The sequence below is a fragment of the Dendrobates tinctorius genome, unplaced genomic scaffold, assembly GCF_039654945.1.
Source record: "Dendrobates tinctorius isolate UK_male_01 unplaced genomic scaffold, ASM3965494v1 ptg000035l, whole genome shotgun sequence".
NCBI lineage: Eukaryota > Metazoa > Chordata > Amphibia > Anura > Dendrobatidae > Dendrobates > Dendrobates tinctorius.
This window is the reverse complement of record NW_027361703.1, coordinates 32,355,410-32,368,777: the sequence shown is the minus strand read 5'-3', so window position 1 is coordinate 32,368,777 and position 13,368 is coordinate 32,355,410. Positions and strand designations below refer to the sequence as shown.

Below are 13,368 nucleotides of genomic sequence, written 5' to 3'. Positions count from 1 at the left end.
AGGAAAGATCTTTGAACAAATTATTAAACAACATGTATGTCAATACCTGGATAAGAATGAAGTGATTAAACAGAGTCAGCATGGGTTTGTAACTAATAAGTCATGTCAGACTAACTTAATTTCCTTCTATGACGGTATCACTGATTGGGTGGATCAAGGAAATGCTGTAGATATAGTATATCTTGACTTCAGCAAAGCATTTGACAAAGTCTCTCATACAATCCTTATTGAAAAAATGACTAAGTATGGAATGGACAAGGCAACTGTTAGGTGGATTCATAACTGGCTTAGTGATCGGACCCAAAGAGTGGTCGTAAATGGCTGCACATCCAGTTGGAAGAATGTCTCAAGTGGGGTACCACAGGGCTCTGTCCTGGGCCCTGTATTGTTCAACATCTTTATCAACGATTTAGATGAAGGAATTGAGGGTAAACTGATTAAATTTGCTGATGACACAAAGCTAGGAGGGATAGCTAATACTAGAGAAGAGAGAGAGAGGATTCAAAAAGATTTAAATAAACTGGAGAAGTGGGCAGCAACTAACAGAATGGTTTTTAACAGGGAGAAATGCAAAGTACTACATCTGGGCAATAAAAATGAAAAAAAGCATATATAGAATGGGAGGAATAGGGCTAAGTGACAGCACATGTCAAAAAGACTTGGGTATACCAATAGATCACAGACTGAATATGAGTCAACAGTGTGATGCAGCAGCAAAAAAGGCGAATGCAATTCTAGGATGTATTAACAGAAGCATACAGTCTAGATCACGTGAAGTCATTATTTCCCTCTACTCCTCTTTGGTCAGACCTCATCTGGAATATTGTGTCCAGTTTTGGGCACCACATTTTAAAAAAGACATCAACAAACTGGAGCAAGTTCAGAAAAGAGCGACCAGAATGGTGACAGGTCTGCAAACCCTGTCTTATGAGGAAAGGTTGCAGGATTTGGGAATGTTTAGTTTGCAAAAGAGAAGACTGAGAGGAGACTTAATAGCTGTCTACAAATATCTAAAGGGCTGTCACATTGTAGAAGGATCAACTTTATTCTCATTTGCACAAGGAAAGACTAGAAGCAATGGGATGAAACTGAATGGGAGGAGACACAGATTAGATATTAGAAAAAACTTTTTGACAGTTAGAGTGATCAATGAGTGGAACATAAACAATGTATAGTCACTGCACACGCTGATTGTACTTAATGTGAAGTAAATTTATTGCTTGACAGTGAGGAAGCGACATCAAACGACGTTTCGGCCACATTGGCCTTTATCACAAAGTCGCTGTAATAAAATACATACATAAAAATATCAAAAAATTGTAAACTTTATACAAAATATATACACATAGTATCCAGAGAGCATGGAATATAAGCACTAGAATTATTTAGAAAGATGTGGAGACATCAAACACGTGAAACTGAGAGATAACGCGGTAGATAAGAAACATGAAGGAGCGTGGTCATACCCTTTTCAATTGAATGTAGGGTCTGTTTTCACCAAATCGATAGTGTCACTGCTAGGCATAAATGAGTTGATAGCATATTCTGTAAGTAGGGATAGATGAACATATCGTTAGGGTGACATAGAAAAAAAAGAAAAATAAAAATAAAAAATAAAGAGTAAAAAAATCAAGTACTGAACTGGGTGTCTGGAGGACAGATGGATAAAACAGATTAACCAGCATAAGTGGCGTAGCTAGTTGTATACAAAAAAGACAGTGAGGGACTGTAAAAATATGCCCAGGTATCTAGCTGTCCAGACAAAAGCTGTATTCTATTTAGGGAAAACAAAGAAATATACCAAAGTTGCCGCTAAATCCTGTTCCTTGAAGAGGTGGTGGACTGGTAAATATGCCACTGCTAAACAAAGAAAAAGGGGGTACATTAGAGATGTGGCAGGATTGGTGGTCCTGGATTGGGACCATACAAAAGTTGGTGATGCAGCGGTGGTCCTGGGTAGGGACCATGGTAAGGTTGGTGGTACAGCAGTGGTCCCAATGGGACAGTACTTACTATTATTGGTGGCTCAGTGGAGTGTGAAGTCTGCACAATGGTGCCAGAGCAGTGAGTGAGCGCTGGATCACAGGCTGTGCTTTTTATCCTGTCTGGTCCGGTCATGTGACCGGAAGTGACATCAGACGCCGGGGCATGTGCATTGGAGCACGGCCGTAGTGTCTCACAGTGATCCCCACCAAAAAGATGGCGCTGGCTGTTCACACATGCGCTGTAGAGCGCAATCAAAGAAAACCTAATGAGGCCATGCAGAGACTGCTGTAGCTCTGAGTGGGACACACGCATCAGGGGGGGAGGTGCAGTGTGCTATATATAAAGAGACTGGGCAATTAACATATGGAAACAAATATAAACAAACAGTATTATTGCAAATCATACATGTAAATATACAGCATTTGAATTGCGTAGGAGTCCAAACTTAAACAAACATAAAAAATAAAAAATGAAAAGAGTGATGTCAGACCTAGAAAGAAAAAAAGGAAAAAAAAGGTGGGGAAAAAAAAGCCTGCAAGGAACAAAATATAAGGGGAAAAAATTTTTTTTTGAAAAGTAAATAAAAAGACCAAATTTGTAAAGAAAAGGTGAAAATAAATTGTACGGCAAAATGCCTTCAAACAGAGGAAGGGAAAAAAAAGGGGGGGGGGGGTTGTGGAAAACTTTTTTGCAAACTTGAAAAAGAAAAAGAACAAACAAACAAAAACAAAAAAGAAAAAGAAAAAACAAAAAACAAAAGCAAAAAACAAAAACACATTATGTTTCATTATCTTACCGCTTGGGTTAGATGTAAAAAGGGGAGACTCAAGAAGGCAACCAATCAATGGGTCTAGGGAAAGAGGAAGAGAAAAAAAGGAATTTTTATAAAAATTATTAGATTAGCCAATCGATTTCTCGATTGAGACCCCTCGGATGTAAGGTGTCTAGTGTGTAGATCCAGAATGTCTCCCGTTGCTTTAAAAGGCGAACATGGTTCCCACCTCTTTTGGGTCTAGGGACTTTTTCAATAATTTGGAACCGTAGTTGTGATACGTTGTGTCGGGCTTCCTTGAAATGGGCAGGAAGTGGGAGCCATGTTTTCCCGCATCTAATCGTAGACATGTGACTGGATATTCTGTCCCTGATTGCCTGGGTGGTTTCACCCACGTACAATAAACCACATGGACATTTGATGATGTAAACGACGAAGTTAGTTTCACAAGTGAAGTAATCCCTAATTGGATAGGATTTGCCAGAACGTGGGTGGACTATCTCACTGCCTTTGATGATATTGGAACAGCTCATGCAGTTTAGGCAAGGGAATGTACCAGTTCTCTTTTGTCCTGTTAGAGTATGTGTATTGATGTGACTGGAGGTACCCAGGTCAGCCCGGACAAGCTTGTCCTTAAGATTTTGAGGTCTCCTCAGGCACATCAATGGTGGGGATTTAAAGAGGTTAATCCTAGGATAGGATCTGGTCAATAGAGGCCAATGTTTGTGGATGAGATTATGTATTCTTTGCATGGACGGGTGGTGAAAAATGGATAAAGGATTGAGGATGGAGTCCGTGGAAGCTACTATTGGACGTCCAGGAGGGTTGTGTAGGTTTTTGTGGATTTTGGGGAGGGTGTAGAGTACCGGGGTTATGGGATGTTGGTTTGTCAGAAATGTTCTAGTCTTTGCATCTATGGTTTTAAGCTGCATATGTTTGTCAAGAATTTGGTCTATTTTCCTACGTATTTGGAATGTCGGGTCAGTATGAACTTTCCTGTATGTGTTGGTATCCGAGAGTTGTCTCTGAATTTCGGTCACGTATTGATTCTTGTTCATGACAACGATTGCTCCTCCTTTGTCTGCCGGTTTTATAATGATGTTTGGATTGTCCCTCAAGGATGAGATAGCTTGTTTTTCAACAGGTGATAAATTATTGCGGACGGGAAGTAGGCCCAATCGTTGGTCATGGATGGTCTGTTTAATATCCCTGTCAAGAAGGTCTATAAAAGTCTCAACTGCATGATTGGTTTTGGGAGGCATAAAGCTACTTGGGTTGTGTAGTCCTAAGGTGTCAATTGTAATCGAGGGGCTAATGACCCGATTGGAATCTGGAGCTATGCTGTTGGCTACCCTTGTTGAAGAATCGTCAAAATGTACCTTTAATCTAATGTTGTGGTAAAATTGTTGTAATTCATTTGATTTGAGTTCATAACCTTCTCCATTCTCTCCCCTAGGTCTGACATCACTCTTTTCATTTTTTATTTTTTATGTTTGTTTAAGTTTGGACTCCTACGCAATTCAAATGCTGTATATTTACATGTATGATTTGCAATAATACTGTTCGTTTATATTTGTTTCCATATGTTAATTGCCCAGTCTCTTTATATATAGCACACTGCACCTCCCCCCCTGATGCGTGTGTCCCACTCAGAGCTACAGCAGTCTCTGCATGGCCTCATTAGGTTTTCTTTGATTGCGCTCTACAGCGCATGTGTGAACAGCCAGCGCCATCTTTTTGGTGGGGATCACTGTGAGACACTACGGCCGTGCTCCAATGCACACGCCCCGGCGTCTGATGTCACTTCCGGTCACATGACCGGACCAGACAGGATAAAAAGCACAGCCTGTGATTCAGCGTCCACTCACTGCTCTGGCACCATTGTGTAGACTTCACACTCCACTGAGCCACCAATAATAGTAAGTACTGTCCCATTGGGACCACTGCTGTACCACCAACCTTACCATGGTCCCTACCCAGGACCACCGCTGCATCACCAACTTTTGTATGGTCCCAATCCAGGACCACCAGTCCTGCCACATCTCTAATGTACCCCCTTTTTCTTTGTTTAGCAGTGGCATATTTACCAGTCCACCACCTCTTCAAGGAACAGGATTTAGCGGCAACTTTGGTATATTTCTTTGTTTTCCCTAAATAGAATACAGCTTTTGTCTGGACAGCTAGATACCTGGGCATATTTTTACAGTCCCTCACTGTCTTTTTTGTATACAACTAGCTACGCCACTTATGCTGGTTAATCTGTTTTATCCATCTGTCCTCCAGACACCCAGTTCAGTACTTGATTTTTTACTCTTTATTTTTTATTTTTTTTCTTTATGTCACCCTAACGATATGTTCATCTATCCCTACTTACAGAATATGCTATCAACTCATTTATGCCTAGCAGTGACACTATCGATTTGGTGAAAACAGACCCTACATTCAATTGAAAAGGGTATGACCACGCTCCTTCATGTTTCTTATCTACCGCGCTATCTCTCAGTTTCACGTGTTTGATGTCTCCACATCTTTCTAAATAATTCTAGTGCTTATATTCCATGCTCTCTGGATACTATGTGTATATATTTTGTATAAAGTTTACAATTTTTTGATATTTTTATGTATGTATTTTATTACAGCGACTTTGTGATAAAGGCCGATGTGGCCGAAACGTTGTTTGATGTCGCTTCCTCACTGTCAAGCAATAAATTTACTTCACATTAAGTACAATCAGCGTGTGCAGTGACTATACATTGTTTATGCGATTCTGGGACTATCCGTTCCTTCTCACTGGCACCGCGAACTCGAACCCTCTGGCCGAGTGCTAACCATCTGTATTACCTACAATGAGTGGAACAGGCTGCCACGAGAGGTGGTGAGTTCTCCTTCAATGGAAGTCTTCAAACAGAGGCTGGACAGACATCTGACTGGGATGATTTAGCGAATCCTGCTTTGAGCAGGGGGTTGGACCAGATGGCCCAGGAGGTCCCTTCCAACTCTACGATTCTATGATTCTATGAAAGAACGCATGATAAACAGTGCCATACAAGTGTGGTTCCATGATGAATAATTGAGGAATTTATGCAAAAACTTGGTAAAATCAATACCAAAACTCATTGAAAATCTCATATCTGCTAAAGGAGGACATATTTCTTACTAAAATTAGTATGTAACAGTACATTATAACATTCTAATATTAAATATTCAAAAATATGTGTTTTTTTGCTTTGTCCCAATTAATTTGCAAAAACTGTAACTGCAGTTTAGGTACACTGTGGAACTCAGGAGGGGGGCATTTGGATTTGAGTGCGCAGATTTTCTGGATTTATTTTGATAGGAGCCATGTAACTTTTCCAGAGCCTTTGTGCTACCAGTAATGTAGATACCCCCTATTTTCTGTAAACAGGTGTTGTTTTTTGTGGGTTAAGTAGAAGCTTTTATTGGTGGCATTTTGGGGTACAGAACATTTTGGATCAGTTCGCAATGATTCTGCGCTCTACACTCTGCACTCACATCAGAGTTTCCAACTAAATCTACAAAATACGTGATTTGATTGAAACCTTTAAGGGATCTATTCACTAATGTGGGGGCAGAGAAACTGTTCGCAGTATCTGGCTTTTAAGATGTGCACAAAACTATGGCCGACCGCACTGTTATGCACGTCTAAAAGCACGGGCACAGCCAAATCACAGGTCAGACGGAGTCCAAAGTACCTCTATCTGCCTCATTATAGGGAATTTTCTGCCGAGGTTCCGTCTAAATCACATATTTCAGAGATTTACACGAAAACCCTGCTGTGTAATCGCTGAGCACAGATCGCAGGATAAATGTTCGCAAAGCCTTACTGCAATCTTGGTGAGGCGGAATAAACAAATCAACAGCAGGTGAGGAATTGGTTTCATTTATTTTTTTTATGCCGTCCCACATGATTAGGTGGCTTTATTTTTCAAATTGGGGCAATTTTTTTTAAGGTTTTGCTACTATAACACTCTAAATCCACCCCCCCTTTTTTTTTTTTTTTTTTTTTTTTACAAAAACATGTTTTTGGATCGCCATATTTTGAGAGCTATAACCTTTTTATATTTCTGCTGACAGTCATGTGACAGCTTAGTTTTTGCATGATGAGTTGTAGCTTTTATTGGTACCATTTTTGACCACATAATAATTTCTTATTGTTTTCTATTTCTATTTTTGGGAGTCAAAATAAACAAAAACCAGCAGTTTAAAAATTGTTTTTTTGTTTTTTTTTAATGCCGTTTACTGTTTGCTAAAATTGATAAGGCAGCAATATTCTTCAGGTCACTATGATTACAGCGATACAACATTTATAGAATTTTAAGTTTTTTCCGTTTCTACACAATAAAAACAATTTTATGGAAAAAAATATTGTTTTGCATCACTGTTCTGAGAGTTATAGCTTTTTTATTTTTCTACCGATAGAGATGTATGGTGTCTTGCTTTTTGTGGGACAAGAGTACATTTTCAGTGATACCACTTTTAGCTATATTTGTCTTTTGATAGCGCTTTATTCCACTTTTTTCCAGCGGTATGATGATTTTTTTTTCTTTTTACAATGTCCTCTGTAGGGGTTAACTAGTTTGACAGTTTTATAGATTGGGTCGTTCCAAACTTGGCGATAACAAAAGCGTGCCTATTTTTGTTTTTACATAAATATGTGCATGTGTTGGTGTAATAGTTTTTGTTCTTTTTTTATGGGGTGTTTTTTTTTTTTTACATTTTTTCAATCTTCTTCTCAAACATTTACTTTACTTTTTTACTTACTCCTTCTGTGGGACTTTACTTTTTATTAGTCTGATCACTGGTGTCATGCATTGCAATGCACCAGCAATGCAATGCAATGCACAAGACCTGTGATATTACACTGTCAGAACGCCTGTTACATCCTGCCTATGGCTTGGTCTCACAGGCCACCTTACCTGGCACACCAGGAGGACATTGACTTCCGAATTCCATGACAACCACCCGTTCCCCATGATTTAGTCACAGAGTTGCCGATAGGGGCGAGAGAGGGCACCCACATGATCATTACTGATGATGTCATCTGGAGGGTTAATTGGCACCAACTCTGGCAGCTGAGCCGAGCTCCTAGCTGTGATCGGCTAGTCAGATTGACTGACCAATCATAGCAATCAGAGAACGAGACCGGTGAAATGGGTCCCCGCATCTCTAGCCATGCCGGTTAGTTATTTAGTGACAACTATCAGCACAGAGATGTCACTTTGTGTTTACAGTGACAGTTTAAATCCATGACCATATACCACCTCATGATGGGGGAACTGACACCTCCTCATGACGTGCTATATACGCCATTGATCATTAAGGAGTTAAGCAGAAAAATGTTTGCTTTGGGTTTTTTTTTTTTTTTTAGAACCAATTGCACCAAACTTCTGCACAGATATAAACACCACTAAAGTGCAAATGCATTCTAGGCAATAGCCCTCAATATATCTCTACAATTAGTAAATTATTACACTAGCATGCATTGCCCATAATGATGCCCCCCTTGTTCTCACAATATTACTCATATCTTACGTCTACTTATTTAAAGAAGGTTTTGCTATGTAATCTGAGGACAGCATGAGGTAGGGACAGAGACTGTTGTTTAAATGTAATGAGTGTTTTATCAGCAGGTAATTATCACTGCTAGACTAAACTCTTGCATGCCAAGTGATCCAACCACCCCACCAGCATTGATTAGCAGCTTATTGTCAAAAGGCAATGTACATAGAAAGCTGTGTTGTGGGTGGGTTAGCTTTCTCAACTCTAATTTATGTTACATTTAAAAGCTCTGATTGCATCACAGCTGCTGCACCCAGTGAAGTAAGTGATACATCATTGGATTCAGGGTCTCTTTTCCTACATTATGATGCTCTCAGATGAGGTAGCAAAAACCTGCTGACAGATTCTCTTTAATGGGATATTCCTAAAATGATGGCTAAATTTACAGTTTGGAACCTTTTTGGTTTTCAAAACAACAGTCTCTGAATTTCAGCAGGTTGTTTATAATAATTATTAATGGTGTGCAAGACCTTTATTTGCTGTCATTCATAGGAATTTTCATTGCTTACTCCCAGGAGGGGCGTAACAATTGTGGTTGCAGAGGTTGCGACCGTGACCGGGCCCGTAGGTGGAGGAAGCCTGCTGACACCAGCACATATTTCAGCTGGATGTGTGTCCGAGGACTTACATTCAGCTGAAATGCAGTGTGGTGCAGAGACCTGCCAGGTCTCCGTGTAACAAGGTGGCAAGGGGTGGTAGTCATGACCAAGTCTCTTAAAGCAACAGTCCATGAACAACCTGGCCCTTTGCACATGAAAGTGACAGGTGTGGTCTCAGTCCCACAGCAAAGTCAGTTACGTTCTCTTCCATGCTCACTGCAGCCAGTGAGGGTGAAGGTTCAGCAACAAAACACGTCAGGCACATCTCTGATCCAACAGGGAAAACTTTACTGTACATGAAATAGGGGTTCCTGTTCTATCCCTGTATCTGCTTTAGGCTGGTCAGCATCAATGGCTCCCCTTCAAACTGGAGTGCCACACAGTCTTTCTGAAGATGGACAGTTCCAGGATCCAGCCACTCTGCGTGGCATACAATAGCAGCAGTCTGCGGCAGCCTTTATTCCCCAGCCAGGGTCCTTCCAGTCCCAGACAGGGACACATGTTCTGCCTTGGGCAATCTTGCCTGGCTCTCACCAGAAGCAGGAACTTCCTGCTCCTTACATACTGGCTGGACCGGCCCATTTTATTAACTCTTTCTATCCCTACCCTAACAAGACAACAGAAGGAATATACAATACAGGTTATACATTAAGAGAACATGTTATGACAATACAAACACAGCACAAGATTTCAATGCAGAGAGATGACATAAAACATTACAGGCAAAGCACCTGGGTACCACACAAGGTAAAGGAGAGAGGGGAGGCAAATGAAGGTCTACGCCACCTCCTTATACCTGCATGGCAATACACCCCACTAGCCAATCAGAAGCCTGCAGCTGATGTCTGCTTGCAAGTCACTGGCTGAGCATTGCAGTAATGTCATGCACTGCCCTTCGCTTACACATTGAAGTCAGCTGCAGGCTTCTGCACTGGCTACAGAAGAGGATGCCACACTTTGTGAGAATGGAGGAAGGTGAGCAGAACTGTTTGTTAATGAGGTAAAGAACAGAATGAGGGACATATATACCAGGATGGGCACAGGATAGGAAACATATATACAGGGCTGCCACTAGGAATTTCGGGGCCCCTTATTGGCAAAATTTTTGGGGCCCCCTTGAGTCTCCACCCAGGCTCCACCCCTGCCTCGCCTCCACCCCTCAAACTGTCCACAGTCCCACCGCTCTCTCTTGGAAAAGCTTCACTTGTCACCAATCACACATTAACAGTTTCCATCACCAGATCACACACATAGCCAGCAGCATTTGTTTTGGCCAAAAGATTTTTTTAATCTGCTACGATGATAAGGTAAAAGGAGAGATACAGGGCGCATCCACTGTGTGAAATCCGTATAAAACAATTAAAATTGTGGAACAGTAAGGAAGGTGCTCACCTATTGGGGTTGTGAGGAAGTCACAACACCCATGAACGCTTAAGAAGCAGCAGCAAGTCTGCACAGAGTCCTAGGACAGAATTGCAGAAATGACGTGGAAGTGCAATAAGGACTGCGCTTGCTTCTGGTAGAGTAAAGGGTTCTTTATTCAGCCAACGCGTTTCCTGAGCCTGCTGGCTTCATCTGCCCTGATGAAGTGAGCCAGCAGGCTCAGGAAACGCGTTGGCTGAATAAAGAACCCTTTACTCTACCAGAAGCAAGCGCAGTCCTTATTGCACTTCCACGTCATTTCTACGATGATAAGGTAGACTCTTTTGGCTGAGCCCTACTCTACTCTATCCTATTAATCATTTGTTAAAATATGCAATACAATTTAGGTATATTTTTATTTATTTTTCAATTTTTAAAATGACCAATAATACCACATGCAATGGACAAATACCACCGCACCATGACCAGACCCCATATTATCACCACAGTGACCTATAATACCATCCACAAGGAATAAATACCGCCACACCATGTCCAGACCACATATTACCACCACAGTGTCCGAACAATATCATATACAAGGGACAAATACCACCGCACCATGTCCAGACCACATATTACCACCACATGGTAACCAACTACATACAAGGAACAAATGCCAACACAACATGACCAGACCACATATTACCACCACACAGTGACTGAATAATAGCACATACAAGGAACAAATACCGCCACACCATGGCCGGACAACATATCACCACCACATAGTGACTGATTACTACAATACTGATCATAATAAAAAAAAAATACTATCACCATAAGTGGAATTATACACAGGAGATCTGTACTTCGTATACAGTGTCTGTGTACAGGTAATACAGTGATCACATAGTGCCATTATAGACATGAGCTCTGTATAAAGTGTAAGGGTACAGGTAATACAGTGATCCCCAGTGACATTATACACAGGAGCTCTGTATATAGAGTCAGTCTTCAGGTAATAAAGGGATCACCAGTGACATTATACGCAAGACCTCTGTATACAGTATACAGCGTCTTGTGTCAGTGTACAGGTAACACACTGACTCACCAGTGACGTCTCTAGCTGAAATACTTCATCTTAGCGTTTCTTTTTAATCCAGCGCAGACAGCCATCACTTCTTTCAGCCAGGACTTGTCTCTGCATAAAATAACACAGATATCTAGTGCACCACTTCTAGAGCACATTCCCCACTTTTTCCCTTTCTTCTACACTACACATCTTAATACAGACATTCACCCATCATTAATATATAATTGGTTATTATGCAACCCACCATTTCAAATATAAATTATAATCCGCCACTGTGCTCCCACTATCTATACATAGCCACTTTCCCCATTTAATATATAAATTAATTAGCACCTGTACTCTTTCCCCAATTACCAGTCACTTTATCCTCAGCGCCCCCCACTATGTACCTCTCGCTCTAACCCTTACCCCAATTCATTATAGTTACATGCCCCTTCTGTCTCAATTCATTGTCATGTCTTCTCTCTCCCACCCTCTATTCATTGTCAACTGCACTCCCCCACATTCAATACATCATTTACTCCCCCATCCTCAAAATTCATCATTATTTGCTCTCCCCACTCCCCACCTTCAACTCACCATTTGCTCTCCCCACCACCACCCTCAATTCAATTTCTGCCCCGTCACTCACATTCACTTCATTTGCAGTCCCCATCACCCCAATTCATCATTTGCAGTCCACCTTACTTCATCATTTACAGTCCCCTATCCCCCTTCACTACATCTGCAGTCCCTCTTACTTCATCATTTGCAGCCCCCTATCATTTCATCAACTGCAGTACCCCCTCAAACAGTCTGCATCACCCCCACATCATCATTTGCAGTCCCCATCACCCCCACTTCATCATTTGCAGTCCCCATCACCCCCACATCATCATTTGCAGTCCCCATCACCCCCCACTTCATCATTTGCAGTCCCCATCACCCCCACACCATTTGCAGTCCCCACCACCCCCACTTCATCTGCAGTCCACCTTACTTCATCATTTGCAGCCCCCTATCCCCCTATCTTTTCATTATGTGCAGTACCCCCTCAAACACACTTCATCATCTGCAGTCTCACTACCCCCCCACATCACCCATTTAAAAAAAAACATTTTTTAAACTTACCTCAGTCGTTCCCGGGGCGTTTGTTGTGTTTTCAGCAGAGAAGAGAAGCAGCTAGAATGTATGGGCTGTAGTCAGGACCTGCATTTAGCCCATATATTCTAGCTACAGCCGAGCAGGAGCTGTACAGCTGACTAGGTAAGACAGCCATGGACAGCTCCAAAAAGGCTCCAGGCCCCAGCGCCGACGTGTGCGCTGCAGTGCACAGAATTTTAGTGCACGATAGGGCTCGATCAGCCGAAGCACGAGAGCTGGGTCCCGGACCTGTGGCAAAGAGGTCTACCTCCGGCTGACCCCACTTGCGGACAATCAGGTTGTAAATGTCCGTGTTTAAAGCCCATTCTCCTTGCCTTAGGGCCCTGCGGCTTAGAAAATCTGCCTTCATGTTGTCTTTCCCCCTGATGTGGAGCGCAGTTAAAGATCGAAAATTTTCCTCGGCTATCTGAAGGAGACGTTCCGTTATCCGCATCAAGGCCTCGGAACGTGTTCCACCTTGGTGGTTGACATAGGCTACTGCTAACTGGTTGTCCGAGAGGATCCTCACATGCTGACCCTGTAGGTACATAATGAGTTTTTTAACTGCTAACTCAATCGCCAACAGCTCCCTCTAGTTAGATGAGGTCTCAGCATCGGAGTCTCAATGTCCCTGTACCACTATGTCCCCCATATGGGCCCCCCAACCCAAAGGGCTAGCATCTGTGGTTATTATGTGGGTTATCTGCGTCACCCAGGGCACCCCTGAGGATAAGTTTTTGTCATCGAGCCACCATCTAAGAGATGTAAGAGTCAAAGGGGTTAGTGATACTTGACCCTGTAGAGACCCCTCTAAGGCCCTGCTATTAACTAGGACGTCTCTCTGAAGGGAT

At 42.0% G+C, this 13,368-nt stretch overlaps 1 protein-coding gene across 3 annotated transcripts in view; it reads right to left on the bottom strand.

Moving 5' to 3' along the window:
* WNT16 (Wnt family member 16) overlaps positions 1-2,142 on the bottom strand; it is a 75,584-nt gene extending 73,442 nt beyond the window's left edge. Inside the window, exons 1-3 of one of the 3 annotated variants that reach the window (XM_073573374.1) lie at positions 2,014-2,142; positions 1,802-1,860; positions 1,467-1,545 (exon numbers count right to left, since the gene is read on the bottom strand). The gene's annotated coding sequence lies outside the window, so the exon portion shown is untranslated. Of the gene's footprint in view, positions 1-1,466; positions 1,546-1,801 lie in introns of all 3 variants that reach the window. The other 2 variants (XM_073573372.1, XM_073573373.1) reach the window with 2 other exon arrangements.
* Positions 2,143-13,368: the final 11,226 nt, after the last annotated feature.